This window comes from Pleurodeles waltl, chromosome 6 (assembly GCF_031143425.1).
Source record: "Pleurodeles waltl isolate 20211129_DDA chromosome 6, aPleWal1.hap1.20221129, whole genome shotgun sequence".
Lineage (NCBI taxonomy): Eukaryota > Metazoa > Chordata > Amphibia > Caudata > Salamandridae > Pleurodeles > Pleurodeles waltl.
Genome location: NC_090445.1, coordinates 1,658,155,213 through 1,658,182,670, shown reverse-complemented (window position 1 = coordinate 1,658,182,670; position 27,458 = coordinate 1,658,155,213). Strand labels below are relative to the sequence as shown.

Here is a 27,458-nt window from a genome sequence, read left to right as displayed (position 1 = left end):
GATGAACTGAATATGATATGAATGCTAAAATATTGAAGGACAAGTTCCTTCAGGAGCTATCCCTATAGGGTAATAATAGAGAAGCCTATAAAAGGGCTAAATACTACAACCGTCACAGCTTATTTGAAGCACACCAAAATAATTAATCTAGGATGGTTTGTGTTAGACATTCCATTATCAATAAGTGCAGGGAATTAACACACACTGGAACATACTTAACACCAATGAGTATGCTCCTCTCCCTATGCCTATACTCACCTTTAAGAGAAACTCAAACCTAAGAGACCAAACTGTTTGAAGCTAGATACATGAGAGGCAATGAATTCATTTAGAAAAGCATAACAGGAGCTCATCCTGTTTTAGGCAACCACCGCTGTGGAGCATGCCATACCTGTGCTCAAGCCATATCAAACACCTTTCAATATAAGAAAACAGTTCCAACTTAAGACCATGACTAACTGTTGTAGCTCCAATGTGAGATACTGTATTATGTGCCCTTGTAACTTAGGGTATGTTGGGGAAACAGGAAGGCAATTTAGAGTACGGTTTAGCGAACATAAACAGCGATTAAAAATCAGAAACTTGAAGCCCCTCTGGTTGATCATTGTGTAGAAAAGGGACATCGGGAAAGTGAACTGAAATCTATTATCCTTGAGAGAGCTGTAGCATCTCATGGTGATACCACTAGATACAGAAGAAAAAGAGAAGTCTACCGGATTTATTTTTTGGACACAGTATATCATGGCCTCAATGAAAAGAGTTCCTTGGGAAAATGCATTTCCTTTAAAACATTAAGCTTGTCTTTGGCACTTTCATTCTCTTTTCAGAACAATACTGTAATAAACATGTTGGATTTCGTTTAGATAATACTTTTTATAATCTTTCTGTGGTTGTTCCTATTGACAGCTTGGGGACTACATACATCCCGTGGTGTGTTGATTATCTTTCTTGATAATAGTTTAGAACTTTATTCCCTACGATATTTGGCATAACACTCTTATTAGAATATGGGGCATTATTTTGCTATGCCTGCATATTTGTTTTTTTACTGTTTTAGTCAGAGGATTCTACTTAATATGGTACCTGCACTTTCCATCACATGATCTTGTTCTGGTCTACCTCTGTCCTATAACATTTCCCCACTCCGATATTTTGAAATCTGTGGGAGGTGGGGTGAAATATCTTCTGGATCTCATTACAAAGGCCGTTTTGTTTGGTAAACCACGGTCTCATTTTAATGACAACCTTTACCTTTTTATGGGATGTCTGCATATTTATCATTTTTTCTGAAACGAGTATTCCAACATGGCGCCCGCACATTCGTGATACTCTGCGGGCATCTATGTAGTCCGTCCTTTAACAAAGAACCGCTTCGCCCTGGATTATAAACACTTCTGGGTGATGATCGTAGTTTTCTGGCGTTTCCTTGACTCACGTCGCAGATGCACCCTTCAACTCTTCCTCCCATATCGTTCTTCTGGCGACGCCAGCATGACATACTTCAGAGTAATATGGTTCCCTTAAAGTAAGCTTTTCTGAAGCAAGAAGACATTTTGGCCCGCATTACAACATTGGCAGGCAGCGGTGTAACCGCCATGCGGCTGCTCTCCCACAGTGGCCATTAAGACATCCCCGCTGGGCCGGCGGGTGGAAACCTAGTTTCCACCTGCCAGCCCAGCAGGGATGTCAGCCGCAACACGTGAGGCAGCTCCAAATGGAGCCGGCGGTGCGACGGGTGCAGTCGCACTCGTCGCGCTTTTCACTGTGCTATGCAGACAGTGAAAAGCTCCATGGGGCTGTGGCAGGGGGCCCCGCGACTCCCCTTTCCACCAGCCTTTTTATGGTGGTTCTTACCGCCATGAAAAGGCTGGCGGGAGGGGGACTCGTAATCCCCTGGGCAGCGCTGCAAGGAGCGCTGCCCTGGTGGATTACAACCACTGGTACCAACTTGGCGGTAAACCAACGGTCCTGGTGGTGTTGTAATCCCAAGGTTTGCACCGCCAGCCTGTTGGTGCAACCGTCGAAATGGCCCCGGCGATCTTTGACCACCAGGGTTGTAATGAGGGCCTTAATCTTTTAAATCAATCTATAATATAGAGGCTGTTTATACGTTTGACTATACGATTTTACATCATGCTCAGGTCCATTTTAATTCATCTCCCTCCTATGTTCTTTAATCCATTAAAGGATTCATATTTCTAAGACAACTAAAGAGGCTAAATTCCATGTTCTGAGTGTTTGGAGCCCTATGACTCCTATACAGTAGTAAGGAGAATGTTCTATATGGAAAATGTCACTTACCCAGTGTACATCTGTTCGTGGCATGAGACGCTGCAGATTCACATGCTGTGCATATCCCGCCATCTAGTGTTGGGCTCGGAGTGTTACAAGTTGTTTTTCTTCTAAGAAGTCTTTGAGTCACAAGATCGAGGGACTCCACCCCTTTCGGCTCCATTGCGCATGGGCGTCGACTCCATCTTAGATTGTTTTCCCCGCAGAGGGTGAGGTAGGCGGTATATAGTAATAGTGCCCACGCAATGGAGTAAGTATGTATGTACATAATGTGATTAAAAGTGTTATATTTGCAAATGTACAAGTTTATTTTTTATCAACTTATAACGGCTACAGGCTCCCGGGGAGGTGGGTGGGCGCATGTGAATCTGCAGCGTCTCATGCCACAAACAGATGTACACTGGGTAAGTGATATTTTCCGTTCGATGGCATGTGTAGCTGCAGATACATATGCTGTGCATAGACTAGTAAGCAGTTATCTCCCCAAAAGCGGTGGTTTAGCCTGTAGGAGTTGAAGTTGTTTGAAATAATGTTCGTAATACTGCCTGTCCTAATGTGGCAAGTTGTGTTGTTAACACATCCACACAGTAATGTTTAGTGAATGTATGAGGCGTAGACCATGTGGCTGCCTTACAGATTTCTGTCATTGGTATATTTCCTAGAAAGGCCATGGTGGCACCTTTCTTCCTAGTGGAGTGTGCTTTTGGTGTGATAGGCAGTTCTCTCTTTGCTTTAACATAACAGGTTTGAATACATTTAACTATCCATCTGACAATGCCTTGTTTGGATATTGGATTCCCTGCATGAGGTTTTTGGAAAGCTACAAACAATTGTTTTGCGAATTTGTTTGGTTCTATCAATGTAATACATTAGTGCTCTTTTTATGTCCAATGTATGTAATGCTCTTTCAGCTACAGAGTCCGGTTCTGGAAAGAACACTGGGAGCTCCACTGTTTGATTTAAATGGAACGGTGATATAACTTTTGGCAAAGATTTGGGATTTGTGCGTAGAACCACTTTATGTTTGTGTATTTGTATAAAGGGTTCCTGTATGGTAAAGACTTGTATTTCACTCTTCTGGGAGATGTGATAGCTATTAGGAAGGCTACTTTCCAGGTCAAGTATTGAATCTCACAAGAGTGCATGGGTTCAAATGGTGGACCCATGAGTCGTGTTAATACAATATTGAGGTTCCACGAAGGAACTGGTGGTGGTCTTGGTGGAATTATCCTTTTTAGACCCTCCATAAATGCTTTTATGACTGGGATTCTAAATAGTGAAGTTGAATGTGTAATTTGCAGATAGGCAGAAATTGCTGTGAGATGTATTTTAATGGATGAAAAAGCTAACAGACTTTTGTAAGTGTAGTAAGTAGATTACAATGTTTTTCGCGGACGCGTGTAATGGTTGAATTTGATTATTATGACAGTAATAAACAAATTGTTTCCATTTATTTGCGTAGCAATGTCATGTAGTAGGTTTTCTAGCTTGTTTGATGACCTCCATACATTCTTGTGTAAGGTCTAGATGTCCGAATTCTAAGACTTCAGGAGCCAGATTGCTGGATTGAGCGATGCTGGATTCGGGTGTCTGATCGGTTGTTTGTGTTGAGTTAACAGATCTGGTCTGTTTGGTAGTTTGATATGAGGCACTACTGACAGGTCTAGTAGTGTTGTGTATCAAGGTTGTCATGCCAAAGTTGGTGCTATTAGTATTAGTTTGAGTTTGTTTTGACTCAATTTGTTTACTAGATACGGAAGGAGTGTGAGAGGGGGAAAAGCATAAGCAAATATCCCTGACCAACTCATCCATAACGCATTGCCCTTGGAGTGAGGCTGTGGGTACCTGGCTGCGAAGTTTTTGCATTTTGCGTTTTCTTTTGTTGCGAATAGGTCCATTTGCGGTGTTCCCCAGTTTTGGAAGTAGGTTTGTAGTATCTGAGGATGAATTTCCCATTTGTGGACCTGTTGGTGATCTCGACTGAGTTTGTTGGCTAACTGGTTCTGAATTCCTGGTATGTATTGCGCTATTAGGCGAATGTGATTGTGAATCGCCCAATGCCAAATCTTCTGTGCTAAGAGAGACAACTGTTGAGTGTGTGCCTCCTTGTTTGTTTAGGTAATACATTGTTGTCATGTTGTCTGTTTTGACAAGAATGTGTTTGTGGGCTATTAGTGGTTGAAATGCTTTTAACGCTAGAAACACTGCTAGTAGTTCTAGTTGATTTATATGAAGTTGTTTTTGTTGAATGTCCCATTGTCCCTGGATGCTGTTTTGGTTGAGGTATGCTCCCCACCCTACCATGGAAGCATCTGTTGTGATCACGTATTGAGGCACTGGGTCTTGGAAGGGCCGCCCTTGATTTAAATTTATAGGATTCCACCATTGAAGCGAGGTGTGTGTTTGGCGGTCTATCAACACTAGATCCTAAAGTTGACCCTGTGTCCATTGTGTTGCTAGGCACTGTTGTAATCTTGCGTTTGGGACAATGGCTATGCATGAAGACATCATGCCTAGAAGTTTCATCACTAGTTTTACTTAATAGTGTTGGTTTGGGTGCATGCTTTGTATTACATTTTGGAATGCGTGTACCCTTTGTGGACTTGGAGTGGCAATCCCTTTTTTTGTGTTGATTGTTGCTCCTAAGTATTGTTGTATTTGACACGGTTGTAAGTGTGATTTTAGGTAGTTTATTGAGAACCCTAACTTGTGAAGGGTTTCTATGACGTATTTTGTGTGTTGAAGACATTGTTTCTGAGTGTTGGTTTTTATTAACCAATCGTCCAGATACGGGAATACGTGTATGTGCTGTCTTCTGATATGTGCCACTACTACTGCAAGGCATTTTGTAAATACCCTTGGTGCAGTTATCCCGAATGGTAACACTTTGAATTGGTAATGTACTCCTTGGATTACAAACCTCAAGTCTTTCCTGTGTGAAGGATGTATGGGTATATGGAAGTACGCATCCTTTAGATTTAATGTTGACATGTAGTTTTGTTGTTTGAGCAAGGGGATCACGTCTTGAAGTGTTACCATGTGAAAGTGATCTGATTTGATGTAAAGATTTAGTGTTCTGAGATCTAAGTTTTGTCCTTTTTGGGTATTAGAAAATACAGGGAATAAACACCTGTTCCTTTCTGATGGTTGGGTACCAGTTCTATTGAGTCTTTTTGTAACAACGCTTGGACTTCTAGTTGTAATAGATCCAAGTGTTGTTTGGACATGTGTTCGAAGCACATTTGGTGGTAATTGTAGGAATTCTATGCAATAACCATGTTGGATAATGGCTAGGACCCACGAGTCTGTAGTTATTTCCTCCCAATTTTGGTAATCTGCGAGTCTCCCCCCCCACTGATGTGTTGGGGATTTGTGACATTGAAGTCACTGTTTAGTTTGTGGGTCTTTGGGCTTTGGAATTTCCCTCTGGTTTTGGGGAACTGTCCACCTCTATATTGTCCCCGAAAGCCTCCTCTGATACTGGCCCTGGTATGTGGGTCTGCCTTGTGAGGTTGAGGGTTCTGTGCTTTGGCCTCGAAACCCCCCTCTAAAGTGTGGTTTCCTAAATGTGCCTCTGCTCTGTGGTGAGTAGAGCGCGCCCATGGCTTTGGCCGTGTCAGTGTCCTCCTTTAGATTCTCTATAGCTGTATCCACCTCCTGCCCAAACAACTGTTGTCCATTAAAAGGCATATTAAGCACAGCCTGTTGGATCTCTGGCTTAAATCCGGAGGTGCGGAGCCATGCGTGTCTCCGAATAGTGACCACTGTGTTCACAGTTCTGGCGGCTGTGTCCGCTGCGTCCTTTGCCGATCGTATCTGTTTGTTGGAGATACTTTGGCCCTCCTCCACCACTTGCTGTGCACGCTTTTGAAACTCCTTGGGAAGATGCTCAATAAAATGCTGCATTTCATCCCAATGAACCCTGTCATATATTGCCAATAAAGCTTGTGAATTGGCAATGCGCCATTGATTGGCAGCTTGTGCTGCAACTCTCTTCCCCGCCGCATCAAACTTTCGACTTTCTTTGTCGGGTGGTGGTGCATCCCCAGAAGTCGGAGTTTGCCCTTTTGCGTGCTGCGCCTACTACCACGGAGTCAGGTATTGCGTGATGTACACAGGGTCTGTAGGGGGAGGCTTGTACTTTTTTTTTCCACCCTAGGTGTAATAGCTCTGCTTTTGACTGTCTTGAAACACTTGTTTTGCGTGTTTCAACATCCGTGGTAACATCGGCAGACTCCGGTACTGGCTGTGTGTTGATGACAAAGTATTAAATAAGTCATCCTCAATAGGTTCAGCAAGCAGTGCTACATTGCGAAAAGTAGCTGCTCTGGACACCACCTGCATGTAAGCAGTAGTATCTTCAGGTGTTGACGGTCTTGCCGGGTAGCATTCTGGACTATTGTCAGATACTGGTGCATCGTAGAGATCCCATCCATCTGGGTTGTCGTGGGACATCCCTGTGTGCGTTGGCGATTGCATCATAGGGGGTGTTGCAATAGGTGACAGTTGCGGTGAGTGCTGTGGCGATGGTTGTGGGGGAGTTTTTTTCTTTCGCCACCTTTGCTTTTGGCTGTTTCTGTTTCCTGGAAAGCAAGTTTCCTTTTCATTTTGATAGGGGGAAGAGTTTTTATTTTCCCTGTGCCTTTTTGAATATGGAGCCTTCTTTGTGTATAGTCTGGCTCTCCCTGCTCCAATTCTTGTCCAACTCTATGGCCTTGAAGTTGGGATGACAGGCCTTTTTCCTCTGAATAGGAGCTCTGTTTAGGCTCCGACGCTGGATGTTTCGGCAATGAAACTTTTTCCGCAGTCTTTTTCGGCTCCGAAGCCACTTTTTTTTCGGTTTCGGGGTGCCGATCTCTTGGTGCCGGTATCTGTGTGTCGAGTCTGTTCGGAGTCAGTATCTCGGTGCCGAGAATACTCTGTGCCGGTATCTCGACCGGAGTCGGATGTCTTCGACACGTGTGCCCTTTTTCGGTGCCAATGGTTGGTCACTGTGTTTACGGGTTAAGCCATGGCCTGCCGGCGGTGGCGTCCCGTGGGCTTTCGTTATCTTGGTGTGAGTTTTAGCCAGGGCAGCTTTACTCACGTTTTCGCCAGCTGCTCGCTGTCGGCCTCATCAGAGTCCGAAACCGGAATGGAGTAAGTCTCCTCCCCTTCGACGTCGTGTTGACCTGACGGCACCGACACCATTTGAAGCCTTCAAGCTCTCTGGTCCCGTAGCGTCTTTGACCGAAATGCCCAGCAGGCCTCACAGGTATCCTCTGTGTTTGGGGGACAAACTCAAATTACAGACCAAATGCTGGTCTGTGTAAGGATACTTATTGAGGCATTCGGGGCAGGAGCGGAATGGGGTCCATTCCATTAGCCTTGAAGACGCACGCAGTTGGGCCGACCGGGCCCTGCTGGAGAATAGAAGCCCTGAAGGGCTACCGGAGCTCTTTTATTCGGTGTTGATCTGCTATAACTAACCTGATACCGAACGCAAACAATACCGTCTAGTTTTCCAATATAAACTAACTTTCCGAACCCAAACACGGAGCGAAGAGGAACACATCCAAACCAGATGGCGGAAAGAAAACAATCTAAGATGGAGTCGACGCCCATGCGCAATGGAGCCGAAAGGGGAGGAGTCCCTCGATCTCGTGACTCGAAAAGACTTCGAAGAAAAACAACTTGTAACACTCTGAGCCCAACACTAGATGTCGGGATATGCACAGCATGTGTATCTGCAGCTACACATGCCATTGAACACTTTAATTCACTTGATGGGAATATCATAATGCAAATTAACTAGTAGCACTTTGGTTGCTTCTAAACCATATTGCATGAGGCTTATGGCTATTATTTTCACCATTATAAGCTGGCAGGGTAGCAGCTTGATGCAGTGATGAGTAGCAACATGTATTGGCAGGTGTGGAAGCACTAGACTAACAGACAATGCAGGTGCATTGAGTCACATCTATCCAGGAAGTGGAAAATTTTGCATGATATTTTGGACCATCTTTGGGGATGGAGCCACTAGGTATATTCCATTTCTTTATTTTTCCTCTCTATTCCTTTATTTACTTCGAGTCAAGCCATCAGCTCTAATACTTTAGATTAGATATTATAGGGCTTATAAAACACCACTACTTCTCCTGGGAAGGTTCTATATCATTGTACAACTTGTGCCCTGAAGGTGCGTGACCTTTTTGTCACTTTTCACCAAACCATGCATTAGGCTATAAAATGCTATAAAACATCTGGATATGCATTTATATGTCGGACTTTGGCTTGGTAAGTTCTTTATATTTGGGGATTCTGTATTCTCAGAACCATTAGTGAGGGTGGGTTCTTATTTTGTGGATTTCTTTTCCCTGTCCCACTTTAACACTTAGCAGGGGAACCCTGGCTTTGTTTGGATGTTCCCCAGGAAGACCATAAAGACTCCTTTCTTTTGAGTAGTATGCTCAAGGGGCTGGTAGAACTATTAGCTTTAGCATAAGATGGCTGAAGGCATTTATCTATACATCTGGGAACGCATTGAGCTATAGCCTTTCAGAGGTTGAGAAAGCAACAAAAAGGTTGAATCGATCTAAAAATTGTCATATCAGTGTAATAGGAGCGCTCACTTGACAACATATGGAGAGAGCTTGGTCTGTGATGGCATGCATTGGCAGATGTGAAAGCTCTAGACAAACCGATGCATGCCCATGGAGTCACACCTTTGGACATAAATCCACAAAGTGGTTTGTTTTTTTTAACAATTAGGGGATGGGACCAGTAAGTAGAATCTCCATATCTCCCTTTTTATTTTTCCATTAAAGGATTTTTTCTAGTGCTACTACAGAGGAGAAATCATACCCGAAGGGTCTGGAGCCCTATGATTTCCCTATACAGCAGTAATGAGCTTGCATTGTATACACTTCAATCAACGTTTGAGGGTAACATCACCATGTAAGTTAACTAGCACTTTAGTTACCTCTAAACCATATTACATGAGGCCAATGGCTATTTTCACCATCATAAGCTGGCAGGGTAGCAGCTTGATGCAGTGATAAGTAGAAACATGTATTGGCAGGTGTGGAAGCACTAGACTAACAGACAATGCAGGTACATTGAGTCACATCTATCCAGGAAGTGGAAAATTTTGCATGATATTTTGGACCATCTTTGGGGATGGAGCCACTAGGTATAGTCCATTTCTTCATTTGTCCTCTCTATTCCTTTACTTTGTGTCAAGCCATCAACTCTAATATTTTAGAGATTATAGGGTTTATAAAATACCACTACATCTCCTGGGAAGGTTCTATATCGTTGTACAACTTGTGCCCTGAAGGTGTGTGACCTTTGTCACTTTTCACCAAACCACGCATTAGCACCACCATTAAGGACAAGGACGGGCTATTTGAGTTAAACACCCTCTTTATAAACATCTGCCAGCCTTGATTAACAAAATCTTAATCCTGGTGTATATGCATTAAAACAGGAGCAGAGAAATCATGAATATACAGCCTAAACATTGAGGACCTGCAAATCAAGTGACATTGTAAACACAAAGGGGCCATTATGGGCTATCTACTGCGAAAATGTATTTGTTTCTTTTTTTTGGTGGAGGGTTGTGAAGGGTCTTTAGAATATCTCATACTGCCTTGTCATTTTTAATAGTATGATTGCAATGGTATAAATGAGTTCTGTTTTTAACCCAGGAGTTAAAGGATTTTTTGCATTATATATTTAGAATAATGAAAAGCTGTTTAATGAGTGATATAGAATAAAATGCTGTAAAACATCTGGATATGCATGTCAGATTTTGGCTTGGTAAGTTCTCTTTATATTTGGGGATTCTGTATTCTCTGAAACATAAGTGAAGATGGGTTATTCTTACTTTGTGGATTTATTTTCTGTCCCACTTCCAGAACACTTAGCAGGGGAACCCTGGCTTTGTTTGGATGTTCCTCAGGAAGACCATAAAGACTCCATTCTTTTGAGTAGTATGCTCAAGGGGCTGGTAGAACTTTGCTTTAGCATAAGATGGCTGAAGGCATTTAACTATACATCTGGGAATGCATGGAGCTATAGCCTTTCAGGTTGAGAAAGCAACAAAAAGGTGGAGTCGATCTAAAAATTGTCTTATCAGTGTAATAGGAGGGCTCACTTGACATCTAACATATGAGGAGAGAGCTTGTTCTGCAGCAGAGTTTAGTTGTAGGAATACCACTAGATTTAGACAGAAATAAGACAACACCTTAGGGAGAAATTTGGTGTTGGTGCAGAGGACAGTCGCGTCCCTATGAATTTGGAAGGGTTCTTCCAGGGTTAATGCTTGAAGCTCACTTATATGCCTAAGTGAGGTAGTAGCAACCAGAAAAGCAAACTTCAAAAGAGAAACTGAAGGGGCTCAAGGGGAGGGCCAAGAGCGACGAGTACAATAAGATTCTAAGAGGGTGCTGGTGGGACCTGTGGTGGAATCACTCCTTTGAGAACTTCCATGAAAGCTTTAATATCTGGTATTCTGAAGAGATGTGTTACCCATTTTGAAGATGGGTAGCTTCTGGAGCTAGATGTCTTTGTGGAGGTGAAGGACAAGGCCAGAAATTTGTAAGGGGAAACGAGTAACACTGTAGCAGGGGGTTGGGCGATTTGTTTGGAATTAAACTGGCACCCAAACCTCCACCATTCTGCCACACAGCAGGTGAGTGACCGGCCTGCTTCCTTGAGCATGCTCCTTTATTCAGGGGGAAAATTAAAAGGTATCCAAATTCTATGACCGGAGGAGCCAGATTGAGGAACGGGTAACCGGGGTGCTAGATTTCCCCATGGTGGTGGTGCGAGGTCTGGCCTGTTGGGGGAGCCTCTTGCAGGACCTAATAGTGCAGTCATGAACCATGACTGGCAAACCCAAGTGGGAGCTACCAGGATGAATGTTACATTTGCAGAAGCCTCTGGACCAGGAGAGGAATAAAAGCATAGGCTAATATCCCTAACTAATGTATCAATAGTACATTGCTGCTGTACTGTGGGGACCCCTCTTAACCCCCCACCCCTCCCCCAATGCAGCTCACCCTGTGAGGGAGGCATCCATGTAACAAACCTCTGCGGTACAGGGTTGATAAAAGGCCTCCCGCGCAACAGATTGGTGTTCCACCACTGCAGTGGGTGATGAAAGCAGCAGATCAATACTAAATTATGCCAATGACCCTCTGCACGAGGCCTCAGTTGCGCTAAACATTCCTGCAACAGATGCATGTGAAGTCTTGCATGAAGTACAATGACTATGCAGGAGGACATTAGGAGGGAAAAAAAGTGCCCGCCTCAAAATGAGCAGCTATTACAAGTGTTTTAGAAAAATTAAAGAATATATGTCTGCCTTTAAAAACCGGTAGCACACCTTTGGTGAGCCCACACCAATGATGCAAATGTACATATCAGTATTGTGGATGCTTTTAAACAGAAACCCAAAGGCCATCTACCAATGATTAAGACCATTGCATAGCTGGTAAGGTAGAAAAACCACCATCTACCTGGGTCAGTAGTACAGAAAGTACCCCAGGCACAATGGGCATGTGCGCTCCCAAGGCACTTTATTGCAGAGGAGTCCTGCAGACACTTGTACGCCTCTTCTAGAATACTGGTATCACTGGTGCAATATAGCACCGACATAGGTGTGGTCCCTTTCAAATGAGGGACTCCTGTGCCCAAGTGTGCTGCCCCACGGTGCACAGTTTATTTGCATTCCCTATGAATGCTACTTATTACGGAGAACCATGGCTTCTTTAAAAGCAAAGGGGATCATAGAGCCTACTTACCACCAACCCAGTCCCTATTCACATCACCAAGATACAGAATGAGCACTTGCATACAGCTATATACCAAGGGCATTTCCTTAAGGCAGAAATAAATTGGCCACCTGAGCCTTATAGAATCTCTCGCTGCCCAGTACCAGATTTAGTTTAATAGCTCCCCTAGCCGCCCCCCCCCAAAAAAAGCACACTTGGAAGGCCAGTTAAATCATGCTAAATTTTGACAAAAGTCACGTGTGACATGCGAACCAATTTGGAGTGGCCATGAAAACGCAATACAGGAAGCATGTTAGGGAATCTGCATAGCTGAGCATTGTACAATCCCAATTTTACTAAAGGTCAAGACTACAGATGGACAGCTGTAAACAAAAATGCCACGTCACCAAGTTGTTTAAGAGTTTTCGTAAGTTTAATGCCATGTAACAAGATTAACAAGTCATGAAAAATGGATAATGCACCCTTGTTCATACAGGGAGTGCAGAATTATTAGGCAAGTTGTATTTTTGAGGATTAATTTTATTATTGAACAACCATGTTCTCAATGAACCCAAAAAACACAATATCAAAGCTGAATATTTTTGGAAGTAGTTTAGTTTGTTTTTAGTTTTAGCTATGTTAGGGGGATATCTGTGTGTGCAGGTGACTATTACTGTGCATAATTATTAGGCAACTTAACAAAAATCAAATATATACCCATTTCAATTATTTATTATTACCAGTGAAACCAACGAACATCTCAACATTCACAAACATACATTTCTGACATTCAAAAACAAAACAAAAACAAATCAGTGACCAATAAAGCCACCTTTCTTTGCAATGACACTCAAAAGCCTGCCATCCATGGATTCCGTCAGTGTTTTGATCTGTTCACCATCAACATTGCGTGCAGCAGCAACCACAGCCTCCCAGACACTGTTCAGAGGTGTACTGTTTTCCCTCCTTGTATATCTCACATTTGATGATGGACCACAGGTTCTCAATGGGGTTCAGATCAGGTGAACAAGGAGGCCATGTCATTAGATTTCCGTCTTGTATACCCTTTCTTGCCAGCCACGCTGTGGAGTACTTGGACGCGTGTGATGGAGCATTGTCCTGCATGAAAATCATGTTTTTCTTGAAGGATGCAGACTTCTTCCTGTACCACTGCTTGAAGAAGGTGTCTTCCAGGAACTGGCAGTAGGACTGGGAGTTGAGCTTGACTCCATCCTCAACCCGAAAAGGCCCCACAAGCTCATCTTTGATGATACCAGCCCAAACCAGTACTCCACCTTGCTGGCGTCTGAGTCGGAGTCGGAGTGGAGCTCTGCCCTTTACCAATCCAGCCACGGGCCCATCCATCTGGCCCATCAAGACTCCCTCTCATTTCATCAGTCCATAAAACCTAAGAAAAATCAGTCTTGAGATATTTCTTGGCCCAGTCTTGACGTTTCAGCTTGTGTGTCTTGTTCAGTGGTGGTCGTCTTTCAGCCTCTCTTACCTTGGCCATGTTTGAGTATTGCACACCTTGTGCTTTTGGGCACTCCAGTGATGTTGCAGCTCTGAAATATGGCCAAACTGGTGGCAAGTGGCATTGTGGCAGCTGCACGCTTGACTTCAGTTCATGGGCAGTTATTTTGCGCCTTGCTTTTTCCACACGCTTCTTGCGACCCTGTTGACTATTTTGAATGAAACGCTTGATTGTTCGATGATCACGCTTCAGAAGCTTTGCAATTTTAAGAGTGCTGCATCCCTCTGCAAGATCTCACTATTTTTTACTTTTCTGAGCCTGTCAAGTCCTTCTTTTGACCCATTTTGCCAAAGGAAAGGAAGTCGCCTAATAATTATGCACACCTGATATAGGGTGTGGATGTCATTAGACCACACCCCTTCTCATTACAGAGATGCACATCACCTAATATGCTTAATTGGTAGTAGGCTTTCAAGCCTATACAGCTTGGAGTAAGACAACATGCATAAAGAGGATGATGTGGTCAAAATACTCATTTGCCTAATAATTCTGCACTCCCTGTAGTTCAGGATTCTCCTGCATCAGAAATCTACCTGAAAGAGAAAAAATAATCTGTTAGTGTTTTTGAAGCATATGTAACGAGTGAATCAATTATAAATCGGTTCGAACTGGTCAATAAGGCACCAAGAACACTGTATGCAGTAGGAAAAAAAAAAAAAAAAAAAGGCTTCTAATCTCCATTTAAAAAAAACCTGCCTGGAGTGAAGTCAAAGTTACCGAGAAGCTGGACATTTAACCTAAGATTGGTAATGGACAAACTTGGATTTCGGAAATTTGCCCTAATCTGTACCGGACCTACACAAGCCCAATGATGGCCACCGTTCATGACGCGATTGCAGAAAAGAACGGGTGACCCGTTCTTTTCGGCAGTGAGGTTTCTGCTTTTGTCATGTGTTGACAAATTTTAACTTAAACCGAATTAATTTGTGGGTGAATTGCAAATCACAAAACAACCCAAGCATGCGTCACAATAAAGACTTACCTTGACCATCAAGTAAGCTGAAAAACTGTGCAGTTGGTCTCTTGCGGTGTGGCTGCGATCCGTGTACACCAGACATTCTCAATAACTGCAAAAGGTGATTGAAGAATGTTACTACAGCCAAAATGCACTTTGTATGGATTAACTAACTAAACAGTAGGACGCCTACATGCTGGTCTGCTTTCAAGTACACAAAGGCCGCCCCTGTATTCCAGACAGTGGGAGACGCTTAGCATAATTTGAGCAGCTACATACAGCGCATCATACCTCAATGAAGGGCAAAGCGCTTCTCACTACTCTTGAATCCCCAGCCCGCCCTCTGAAGCCCCAGGTTTAAAGCCTACCGGCAGCAGTGTACGGCTATTAATCATTCTGAGCGCTCATGGTTATGGAGCGCTGAGCGTAGACATAGCCGGTTCCTCTGCGCCACCCAATGACACAAACACAGCACTGCAGCGGTGCCTGTAACGCCTCTGGGGGCGGGCATCCTGGGGAAGGACCACGAAAGGACTGAGCACAGAAATTAGAAGTTATACGGAGAGGGAACAAATAAATCCGGCAAGAGCTCGTGGTGGTCACTTTCCTGGTGGTTTAATGGATCATTGTTTTCGTATTGTAGCAGAGTACAGAGGTTCCTTTGGTGAGGCAAAATGCGTTTAATCGGAAGGACTTTCGATTCACTTCCCACCAACTACTTGCCTAGGCATCCACTCAACGACATGAGACATTAAGTCCATCTGACGAAACGTGTTGGGTCTGACTGAGACCCCCCCCCCCCCCCCCCCAATGATTTACTAAAACCACGAGGAAACTTCACTAGAATGAGCCCTCCTGCTGAATTATGTACTGTTCATATAACCATCGCGGTGTATGCTCCAAGTCGTAGTTTTGAGGTTCAATTGTGACCAGTAAGCGTAGTCGCCATCACAACATCAACATAGCAGGTGTTTTGACATTCTTAGACGAATGTGAACAGATTTGGACCCTTTAATGCATAACTAGACGCCTTTATACAAGTGCAGGCCACCTTTATGCAACAATGATAGATTCAAGCAACCCAAATCCTGTAGCCACGAGGCGTATGTGCAGTCTATCTAAAATACCAAACGCCTTACTAGGAGGGCCAAGCAATCCCTGCGGTGTCCCGTTTACCCGTGCACCGGGAATAGAGCCATTGAGCTCAACCCCACTGCTCCCCACCTTTACACAAAGCAGTCATAATAGGCGAAAAATCTCCGAAATTGGAAGCGAAGCATAAGGCACCAGAAACAGATGGCTGCATGTCACGCCCCAAGGCAGCTGCAATTACAATGCAAAAGTTGGACTACAGTGGTGACCAGACAACGGAGGCCAAGGCTAGGGACTGAAAGCTGAAGCAGCGACCACACGGCCATAGAAGGGCCTCCTGCTGACAGCAGCGACCACTCCCACAGAAGGGGCTCCTGATGAACGGGTACTGTCACCCATACTACTAGTAGGACCAGTTTGCTGCAGACATCTGTGCACGCGCCGGAGCACAGACACGTGCCTGGCTGTTACTCGACAGTGTTTGCTTTTAGACGCACCATGGAGTGATGCGTTATACTTCCTGCAGAATCCACTAGCGATGGCACCAGGGACAAGCATCTCACGCACGCTCACCTCGGACAAGCACCTTCCTGTTCAATCCGGACCCCGTCTGCTCCGTTCACAAATTCACGTCCTGGAAAAGACTGCGTCGAAGCTCCCACACCAGACGTGCACTCTGCAAATAAGATGTAACGCAGTGAATGAGCCTTAGAGAAGCGAAACCATAGCAAGTTACCAGCCCCACAGAGGTGAAGCATTAAACCATTCAAAGCTTAGAGGCAACCCTAGAACTGCGAGTCACAGAACCTACAACCGGTCAGATACGTCACGGCCAAGTGCAGGCATTCTGCTGAAGGGAGCCCCAGCCACCACTGATGCTTCTAGTATGCAACCAGCCAAACTATTCTGACGCACACCAAGGACTTGTTCGTTAACAGGCAAGCGATAGCACCATTTTGAAAAATGTTATACAAGACATACGTGACGGGATTAATAAAAAGCTTCGTATACTGACAGCTACTTTGCTGTGTTAAACCAGTAAGTGCCACCCTGGAAAGGGGGCGCCCGAGCTGGCCAGCCAGAGGGTGTTCTTTCCACATATTACTGCACATGAAGATCCTACGGCTATTCAGCCACTCGTTCTATCCCTGCCGGACGATGGGACCGATTCAAGCGCCGTACAATACAACAAGCCAGTGTCCGGCTGCTAATCATTCTGGGTGCTCACTGGTTCCAGAGTGCCGAGCGTAGACACAGCCGGTCTCTCTGCGCCACCTACTGACATACACAGCACTGCAGCTGTGTCTGTAACGCCTCTAGGGGCAAACATTGAATTAAATATTGAAGTGCGTACTTACCTCGGAGGCACCGACGATCCAGCAGCCTTCATATTCATCTGCAAACAGAAACGAGCCAATGTAAACGCAGAGGAAATACGGAGTCTATTTAAACGCACGTTATCTTTCAAATAACCCAAGCGGAATAGTGTAGGACAATGCCAGGTTCACAGTAGCGCTGTACTAAACGGCATGGATCCCTTGCTACATAGGTCATACTCGGTGAGCTTTTGGACTTATCGCCAGATCCGAATTTGGCCTCCCAAATCAATAAGTCAAAGGTGACTGAAAGGGGAAGCACCTATCCGTTTTTACTCACGCGATGGTAAAGATTTATACTTCAGCCAGGCCACACGTAGGCAAGTTACGCAACCAGTACACTACTATGTGAAGTTTAATTCTGTGGCCTAGAGACCACCACCCACTTGGCACAATGGGATCTGGGATTAGCTGCGAAAAGTATGTGCAGGCTGTTAGGTCTACCATGGACAGTTCTTACTCCAAGGAGACACGTATTTTGTGAAGCATGTATGTAGACTCTGAAGGGACCATCATGCCACGCATGGGCCCTGCATAGATGTCTGGCACGAGGCCCCAGTTTGTGTCCGACAGCTTTCTGGCATAAACCAATTGTCACTCCACCCACAACTGTTGCATTACAAGTCTTTTCCCTAGACTGTCATTACCACCAACAGCCACTGCCTGGACTGAGGGACAGGCACTCAGAAAGGGCTACACTGCGTGCCCCTTAACCAATCAGATATCAATGAGAGAAGTCACGAGTCACCTCCAGTGGTGTTGCACGATTTGTTAACCCACTGGATGAACGAGCAGGCCAGAAAGCGCGCATGTCCGGGCACCACTGCTCGCCAAGCCGGACACGATGCTGGCTAGAGGCGTAGCCAAGTTAAGGACTATTTGGAAAGGCAAGAGCATCCCTCCTGCGCAGGTGTCAACTGCCCTGGTGGCTCACCAATCCAGAGTGCCCCCAGCCGCGGCCATCGTGCGCTAGCATGGAAAAAATTAGTGCAACGAGAAGAGGCTAGAAAACGTTGGAGGAAGAACCAACACACCACAGGCGGTAGGGTAGCAAGATATGCTGCAGAAAATCTTCTCAAAAGTCGAAGATATGCTGTAAAATAAAGGAACTGAAAAAAGGACGAGGCAAAACGCACCCACTCGGCAAAGATTGAAATGCAGGAATCGGGGGTTTTAGCATCACTGGAGTCAAAAAACACGGGCCTTCAGAGCAAGCTTTAAATATGTGAATTACAGGTATTGGTTTCCCTTTATCAAATGCACAATGATAAGTCAGTGTAACTGTACAAGAAAAACTACTGCTCTAGTAAACAAGTGTCCGGCTGCTAATCATTCTGAGCGCTCACTGGTTCAGGAGCGCCGAGCGTAGACACAGCCGGTCTCTCTGCGCCACCTACTGACACATACACAGCACTGCAGCTGTGTCTGTAACGCCTATAGGAGCGGAAGGCCACTGAAATAAACAATGCACTCACCGTGAAGACCCTTTTAGGTATCCCAAGGCAAGCAGGACTTCTAGTCGCATCTGCCGAAACAAAGGAAACATGTTTGAGGAACAGCAAAGCAATATTAAGCAGAAGGTTAGTTAACTTGCAAAAGTCATTTTTACAGCAGAACACGTCGAAACTTTCAAAACTATATTCCACAAAGTGCAAGGTGAGCGAGAAGCAAACCCCCCCCACCCAGCACAATGGGATCACCGCTGAAATTCTACCCCGGCACGAAAAGTAAAGCAAAAATGCAACCGCAATCGGCTTCTGCGGTGAGACTTCTGCTTACTAGTGCAGTCACGTTGTAAGAGGTTTGCAACACCAACGACCCATTTAAATCCATAGAATATACGGATTAGGACACCAGGCAGGGTCACGTAGTGCACCATTAACGAAGTGGACTCGTCCCGTGGAGGTTCGCTGCTCAGAAGTACCAATGAAGTAACGTGCCCGGTTTTATAAAGTGTTCAGCCATTTGCGTCTGACAACCAACATTTTCCGAATGCATGTATCAAACGCACGTGTCTGGTTTCTTTAATACCAACAAAAGCCATACAAAGCACCACTCCTGAAATGCTCATTCTTTAATACAGACAGCTTTTTAAAGCTTCATTGGTAAATGCCAAGCAGGCATGATTCACCGAATAGCCTCGCTGAATAGTTTCCCCTCCATCCAATCAAGAGTACAGAGAAATAGGTTCTATTTAACTTTAAAAAGTAAGAAAGTGTCAGCACAGGATATATTTAAAGTTGCAACGGAGGACTACAACACACACGTGAAGACAGGACATGCTTTCACCGTAAGAAAAGACGTAAGTGGTGGTAACCAGGTCAGAAAGTGAATGTACGGCATATTTTCAATGATGGTAACTCTACCATTACAGGAGCCAACAACATGTCTAAGCCAACTCTTAAAACCATTGTATTTCAAATTCCACAGGATCAAGGTAGGAGGTTGCAGATTCTTCAAGTGAAGCACTCACTTATGTTGCAGCTCTATGGTTCCCACCTGTTTTGTTACACATTCAGCTCTATTGAAAACAAACTCCATTTATGTTAGGCTGTTAAAATAATTGAGGGCTCATGGTAGAGCACAAAATGTAGACACTGTCAGTTTCTCTTCGCCACCTACTAACTACACAGCACTGCACCTGCATCTACAGCATCTTTAAGAAAGGGGGACATTTAAAGTAGGGGTTGGCGAAAAATTCCACTGCAGGAGTTTAGAGTTTTGGCCACTCAGTTTTCAGAATGTAACAGTTATTGCCGAATTCTGCACTCTAGCACATGGTGGGGATTTTTCTTTTTTGTGTGCTAGGCGGGCGCCTGGCAAGAGATCCCCCACTGTGGGCACTGGTGACCACTTGTGTTGGAAAAGTTTACGCCAGAGTAAAAAATCTACTTGAGCAGCAGTGCCACCTGGTGCAGTTTGTGCCTCTTTCTCAGTATGGAACAAGCTCCTGCTACATAACAGTGTGACGTACTGATAGCTTCCAGCAGAACTCTGCAATCAGGCAGTTTTAAATGTAACTTCGCTGAAAGCAACCTTGCGAGTTCCACCCTCCCCCATTGTAAAGTAAGGAAATATGCTCACCTTTATGCCATGGTGCGCTTCTCCATACGTTTTGGTCTGCTTAGCCACCGGCTGAAAAGATACACATTTTAAGCTGAATAAAAAAAAGTCACAAAAGAAGTTCAAATGTCTAATGACATATCAGACCGACTACCTAAATCAGGTGAAGAGCGAATTATGAAGTATGTGTGCCACTCTTGCCCAGCTTGAGATAGTGAAAAGTGAGGCACATGTCGAATACAAAATATTTTAAGTTATTCAAGTCTAAGCTGAACAAACACTGAACGGTGGAATACAGCACAGCCCAGAGACAAGTATATACTTTAAAAATTAAAGCTCCTAAAAAAAAAAAACACCCTGGCTGAGAGTCAGGGCTGATCATTCTACCGCGACTATTCAAGGAGCAGATAACTCCTAAAGGTGGTGAGGATTGTAAAGGATCTTTGGCACGCCACTATCTGCTGTTTGATGTATATATATATATAAAAAAATAAAAATAAAAAAAACTTTAAAGTGTACTGAAGGATTCATGAACCTTCCCCTCTGCTAAGAATAGTAATGCAGGTTCCACCTCCTACTCACTTTTCCATTAGAAAACAACATTTCACAAAATTGACTGACCTTAAGTTAAAGGTAATGACCACTGATTCTATTTGCCGGACACTTCCATCTTCATGGAATGCCTCCGTAAAAAAAAAATGAGGTGGTTCCTGCTGAAGAAACTCAAATGGGACCCCGCAGCGTTAAGTAACTACTGATATTTTGGCAGGAGAAGTAAGGAGCGAAATACAAGTGGAGTGAATCAGCTTCTTGTCTGTCAAATACATCCACCATGTTAACTCAAATAAGCTTCCGACATCCACATAATGCAGAGAGCTTTGCTGGCAATAACTGTATCCAAAAGACGCTGGATCAAGGATGAAGTGCAACACTTTGCTTTATAAGTTCAGAGTGCAGTCTGAGGGGGTCTTAATCTGTTTTGAGAAAGTAAATCCTAACAGGAATTGATTTGTCATTCAAGTGGTTCTCCTACCTTGAATAACTCTTCCCAAGCAGTCACCAAGAAACCTCACTGTTCTAAACCTAAGCCATTGTTGTGGAGTCCCATAAGGACCCTTGTTGAGCCCCACCTGGTTTAATATCAGACTGCACTGGTGGACTCATTTGCAGCTATGGGGTTCTAGTGATATGATTTAGATGATATGCATAATACTCAGCGATTGCCTCCATTTAGAATTTAAGCGCATACCTGCTTGGAGTGGATACTTGGATGGAAAAAAAACATGGTGACAAACAGTTGTTCCTCTTCAGAGGAGCTGCTGATCTACCCGGTGATCAACTAGGAAGTGTTCCTGTGACCAGTGAGTCAGGTAGGATCCTGGGATTAGCTTTTGAATGTTAGAGCGATGAAGGACTCACGTATGCACATGCAGTGGCTGCTCTCGGCCCCTTGCATAATTTACGAAAGGCAAGGAGTCGGAGCCTTTTCTTATCCTGTGCCAGAGTTAAGAAACTCAATCTTCACCCCATCATACGAAGCGTCATGACTGCCTTCAGACATTGATCAATAAGACGGACTCGCTTGGCGCTGAATACCCTTTCGGTTAACTGTTTGATTCTATTTCTGGTCTCATTTTATTCAAAACAATTCCAGGGGCCCCAGGTTTAACTACCCTACTATTATTCAAATGTAGATATGAAGTCAATTTCGCTTTAACTTGAGCACTCACCGAAGAAGTTATGGTAACCACCAATTGCTCCAAATGTACCACTATCCAATACTAAGAACTCCGCTTACACGTGTCAGGCTGTTAATCATTCGGAGTGCTCACTGCATCAGCACAGAGTGTAAAATGTACCACTATCCAATACTAAGAACTCAGCTTACACGTGTCAGGCTGTTAATCATTCGGAGTGCTCACTGCATCAGCACAGAGTGTAGACACAGCTAGTTTCTCTTCGCCACCTACTGACACATACACAGCACTGCAGCTGTGTCTGTAACGCCTCTAGGGGCAGAGTTTATTTAAAGTACTGAAAAATGCTCACCTTCATGCCAGTCAGCTTCTCCAATATTTATGATCTTCATAACCACCAGCTGAAAAGAAAAATCCCATGTAAAAAGCTGCTTATAAATTAACAAAAGTTCTAATGTTTGGATTTCGGGTTGAAATAAAATTGAGCAAGGACCAATGACTTGTTATCTAGACAGATGGCTTAGGGCGAACAAAAAAGGTAAAATATGCCACTCAAACTCAGCCAATGAGTGAATAAATGGCTTCTTGGGGCATAAATGGAGTACAAAATGTTTTAAGACCGTCACAGCCTTTGCTGAAGTAAATCAGGGGTAAAAACAAAAAACATGCTTTGCTCTTTGTATACAGATGAAGCATGCAGGTGTTAGAGGTTCGAAATGTGTCTAATGTGCAAAATGTACTGTAATGGTCATTAGAGTGGGCAAGGGACGTTTTGTCATACATTGCACACAATCCAGCGTTCGTATGGTACTGCATCTTTAGTGGGAAGAGTAATCGGCCCAAGGTTTCCACAGCAGACAGAACTCGCTTTAGTTTTGTGAAGTAAGGGGCCTGGGAGAAGTGATGCCAGGCTCAAGGAGTTCTGTTTTGAATGGCGACGCCAGAGAGCAGTAACAAATTGCTACAACTGTTAGGTACGTATGCTAACTGCCCAGCAGCAAGCCAGATAGTGGTACCATATGTTGACAAGTGCCCCCTTTTGCAGTATTTGATGTCAATTTAGGCTTCTGTCCTAGAAAGATGATAGTGAACCTATCCTATACGGTGTTGTGGCATTTTAAACCAGAGTTTAGGGGTATGTGTTGTTGGAAGATCAATACCCACCGAAGGGGCATTTTTTCTAATGCGTGATGTTTGAAACAAACCACTTGCCACTTAAGAATAATGAAGCTGTTTGCACTTGTCTGGATTATCAAACCTGGCCCTCTGTAGAACCATCCTTAAACTTTGCCTTCACCCTCCCTTTTTCTGAAAAAGTTTATTGGCTTTTAGGACAGCGCAAGTTAAGTGCTCGTTATCTAAGATACCCTAAACTGGCTTAGACTACAGGCATCTTTAATTTACTTGGCAGCCCCCCAGTTATATCTACAGCCTGTAGATAAATACTACTAGTGGGCATGTAGCCATTCTAGGTGGGCCTTTAAACCTCTTAAGTATGCCATTGTAGCCTGTGTTTGCAGTTTTAAACTCATTTCGACATGGCAAAATAAACCTTTTTATAAAATAAACCTTTTTAATACATACAAGTCATTCCTAAGGTACACCCTACACAGCCCAGGGTGCATTTAAAAATGACATCCAACTTGACTTTTGTCATGTCAGTGAAAAATTCATAATTTTTTTTTCCACTACTGCAAGGACCACCTCCCCCATAGGCGAATTTGGTTACCTTATTACATTTAATAGGTGAAAACTTTAAACCGTGGACAGGTACGAATGTCAAGTTCTGTCTTTAAAGAACTGTTATTTAAAACTCTTTATTGGTTAAGTTGGAACTTAAGGCAATTCTAAAAATGCCATTTTCAGAAAACTGGCATTTTCTTGTGCCAATCATTCGGTGGCCTGTATTGGGGCAGGGGGCACATGACTTGTGTAGCTGGCAGTTGTCTTTGTGTATTACTCCCAGACAATAACAAAGGGGGTATTTGTAGGCAGGATGGGCCATCTGACACGAGGGTTGTCGAGCTGTCACTTACCACATGTGGACATCAAGGACTACACTCACAGGATTCATGCTAGCCTTTTGTGCCATCAATCTGCCTCTCACATAACTGGTTTGACAGAACAGCCCGCAACTAGTGGGAGAAACTACCTTAAGAGTGTTGAAATATAAAGGATGACTTGCCAGTGAGGATTGGATCCTAAAGTAGGATGTAAGAGAGCAGGTGCAAAGAAGAAATGTCAGCGAGGAAAATGGGAGACAGCACTGAAAGCAAAAATGTAAGATTCTTAGTTGGCTGTGCATGCCATGGAGGAACTGGAACGTGGCAGTTCACAGTCTACCTCCATACAGGCCTGATTAGCCGACAGATTAAGTGAGCTAAAGCATCTAATATCTTAAAAGATTTGGCCACATTTCTGAAAACTGTCTAGTTTAAAATGGTCAGTTTAATATTAAACATTAATAACAAGAACTGGAAAAGCCAGAGATCTGGCTTTCATTTGTATTCGTAACGTAACTAGCAAAAAAAGCCTGCTGTGTTAAAAATGCTTTCTGTATACAAGCCTAAACAAGAAATGTGCAATTTACTAATAACTAAGACATAAAACAGTCCCTAGTGGGCTCAATACGACGCAGAATACACAGTTCAGCCAACATCATAAGGCAAGTTTAAAAACTCTCATGGGCAGAAGAATTTTCTTCATTTCTTAATTATTAAAACCGGGTCTTAAGTGATGCACTTCAGTTTTGGAAGGACTGTAAACTAACTTATGCCTAAAGGTAGTACTTAAAGACAAGCTACTATAAGAAAATAATGCAGACTCTAGTTAAATGTTCAACATAGCTACTGCTGGCCCTGTCCTTACCAAGCATAAATGCTGTTTTGTACGCATTTCATTATGAACTTTTTACACAAACAAGTCCGAAACAGAATTTGCTATAACTTTAAATTAGAAGCAAGCCAAATTGCAATTGCTTTCGATAAAACACCTACACCGCCACCCACATATTAAGATGTGCAATTTCCTTCTCCGGAAAAGGAACCTATTTATATACAACAAAACATAAGGCAGGGGAAGATGCAATTTCACTGACAGGCATAGGGGTGTGTTGACACTACCTGCATAAAGCATGCATCAAGATACTTACTACATTTGAAAGCGATAGCAGAAAGTTTAATATTTTAGTCTAAGATGATATTAAACAAAGGCCTCTACGCAACAGACTAAACATACACATTAAATCAACAAGCAGGGAAACATGCAACAACTGTGTCCGGCCACCATCTTAAGTATTCATGATAATAAACACCACATTTAGATATAGCCAGTATACTGTATGCCACCCAATGACACAAACATGACACTACAGGCATGTCTGCAACACTAAAGGGGCAAAAATAGTCAGTAAAGAGTTCACGTCCTAATCTGGTCCAAAAAAAAAAATCTTAAATATATTCTACATTGGTGCAGCAATAGTAGCTACCTAAATTAAAATAGGAACTAACACATAAACGACTGGTAAAGCTATAATGTCCGGCTGTTACTAACTATTCCTACATGTTAGTGTTAAATGTTTAACTTCTGAGATTTGGCAATGCTTATTTCAGTGTATACTAGCTCTCCAAGAGGCAAAATATTCGAGTCCGCCAAAACATTGCTGCAGTAAAAAAATATATATTGCTTTCCGTGTAGAATGCATGCATTACAGTTTAATGGCAGTAAGTTTGCAACATTCATATAGCATTTACTAATCTTATGTGGAGGCCTGAAGCACTTGCCTAGATGGGTAGCACACTACATTGTGCATGGGTGAAACAGTAGTCTGTTTTGATACTATGTCATAGCTGCCAAGTTTCCCAGGTGCATTTTTGATATGCTGCTCCACTCCAGGCGTTCTGAGCAGCACATCACGCATGGACCTTGGAAGCTTGGCAGGGCTGCTATGTAGGAAAGGTTTCCAAGTTGTGTGACTACTACGGAGATAATCGATATTGTGTTATGGGACACAGGGTTTAGTATGGTAGCTGAAAAGGGGAGACATACAATCTTCATTAAACTGGCAGCTTCTATTAGATTTTCAGGTCCGTTTTGATACTTATGGTTATAGTCTACTTAGCTGCTAACTACACTGGGTTGTTCATTGTGAGATATTTTATTTAAAGGTAATGGTCCTGCTGACGCTAGTTGGGAGACATATCTGCTGGGACAGACTTAATATAATTCAAAATGTAAATTTGAGATGTAAACAGTCATGGTAAGTAACTAGATATCTGCAGTGGTAGACCAGATTAGAGTCTGGATTAGTCAGCAGTACCCTTTAGATTTATGCACAGTTATTACATGGCTTTTAAGTTGGCTATTCATTAGTTAGACTGGTACAGTATTGGGTGATTGACAAACCCATAGCAGACCCGTCTTATTGAAGGGACAGTGGCAGGCAATACAAAAGAATCATGCAGCCTGAGACAGTCTATAGTTAGTGTGTCGTCTTTAAACGGCCTGGTGCAGGACTATCATGTTTTTGCTGAGCCCAACACACACGTCAAAAGCACTTGATCAATTTAAAGAAAATCCACATGGTGTTTACCTTTGTAGTAATCCGCAGTAACCATTAATGCCCGAGTACCACTAAGTCAACGGAAGGCTTGCAGCACCTAGGAAAACAAAAAGAAAATAATGATAAAAACTATTGTTATAATAACACAGAATTTACTAGTTAAAGATGTTTGATAACAGTCTAAGACACCTAACGTTAGAATTAAATGAGCCAACGTTATGCATAACTGAAAATGACAAGTTTCACAAACGCCAAAATTAAACTGGGAGTATCATGTGGTCAGACGATCAAGGCCTATTGATATCATAAATCAGTAAGTTACGCGCAGCATGATGACGACATACATGCCAACAGACCCGATTCAGACGAAAGACTCCCGATTTTCGAAGCAAAGAAAATCGCTTTATTTTAGCTGTTTCCCGCCTAAACCTACCTCTGAAACAATATAAATCAATGATGAGAATACATTCTCGATTTTCGTTTAAAAAATCCCGCATACCAGTTGTAAAATGTTGGTAGGTATGCCGCAGGCGCTCACCACTTAGCCCAAGGTCCCGGAGATCATTAGTCTATGACGGATCTTTACATAAGGACCAAAACTACACATCTAAAAAAAAAAAAAAAAAAACGCGTAGTATATTTACTTCGTTACGGAAGACTGCGGACCACAGCCGGGCCAAAGTAATGAAATTACAAAAAAGCCAGTAACATGCCCAAGAGAAGCGACGAAGGATCATCTGCTTCCAGCACCAGACCAGCCACAGAGAACGCCACGAGCAACCGTCAGCTATTTATATACCTGGGGTACGGAAGCCGGACAGGGACATAATTCACACCCTCGTGCCCTGCCTGCGGCACATTTATGTCGATCAGTGACACAGAAAAAGGACCAACACGTCAATGCCCAGCACCCTTCTGTGCTGTGAGGGATCGAGGTGACCCTGTTGTAGCAAAAAAAGCTGTCGCCAGTAACCGGAAAAGTATAGCATTGCGCTAGACGGTATTCAAAAGAGTCAACAACTATGTCTTGTAACTGAATTTCAATTTGTATCAATTCATATATTTCAGAAGTTTTACTTCAGGCATATATTGTTTAAGTATTTGCATCATTACACGTCGGATAATAGTTT

At 43.4% G+C, this 27,458-nt stretch overlaps 1 long non-coding RNA gene and 5 other non-coding genes across 9 annotated transcripts; all 6 read right to left on the bottom strand.

Moving 5' to 3' along the window:
* Nucleotides 1–12,461: 12,461 nt before the first annotated feature.
* On the bottom strand, nucleotides 12,462–27,102 carry LOC138301287 (uncharacterized). 4 transcript variants are annotated; one of them, XR_011205076.1, is made up of 9 exons: nucleotides 26,973–27,102; nucleotides 26,359–26,425; nucleotides 22,120–22,168; nucleotides 20,092–20,142; nucleotides 18,483–18,532; nucleotides 16,990–17,027; nucleotides 16,205–16,307; nucleotides 14,567–14,651; nucleotides 12,462–14,117 (listed from the first exon to the last, which is right to left on the bottom strand). It is a non-coding gene; the product is annotated as an uncharacterized lncRNA (long non-coding RNA). The 4 variants fall into 4 exon arrangements; XR_011205079.1 differs by having other exon boundaries at nucleotides 26,762–27,097; XR_011205078.1 differs by having other exon boundaries at nucleotides 27,042–27,097.
* Nucleotides 14,915–15,047, bottom strand: LOC138302294 (small nucleolar RNA SNORA17). Its single transcript, XR_011205380.1, has one exon. It is a non-coding gene; the product is annotated as a small nucleolar RNA SNORA17 (small nucleolar RNA).
* LOC138302297 (small nucleolar RNA SNORA17) lies at nucleotides 16,827–16,958 on the bottom strand. The gene has a single exon (XR_011205382.1). It is a non-coding gene; the product is annotated as a small nucleolar RNA SNORA17 (small nucleolar RNA).
* Nucleotides 18,321–18,454, bottom strand: LOC138302293 (small nucleolar RNA SNORA17). Its single transcript, XR_011205379.1, has one exon. It is a non-coding gene; the product is annotated as a small nucleolar RNA SNORA17 (small nucleolar RNA).
* On the bottom strand, nucleotides 21,960–22,090 carry LOC138302296 (small nucleolar RNA SNORA17). The gene has a single exon (XR_011205381.1). It is a non-coding gene; the product is annotated as a small nucleolar RNA SNORA17 (small nucleolar RNA).
* On the bottom strand, nucleotides 25,040–25,167 carry LOC138302298 (small nucleolar RNA SNORA17). Its single transcript, XR_011205383.1, has one exon. It is a non-coding gene; the product is annotated as a small nucleolar RNA SNORA17 (small nucleolar RNA).
* Nucleotides 27,103–27,458: the final 356 nt, after the last annotated feature.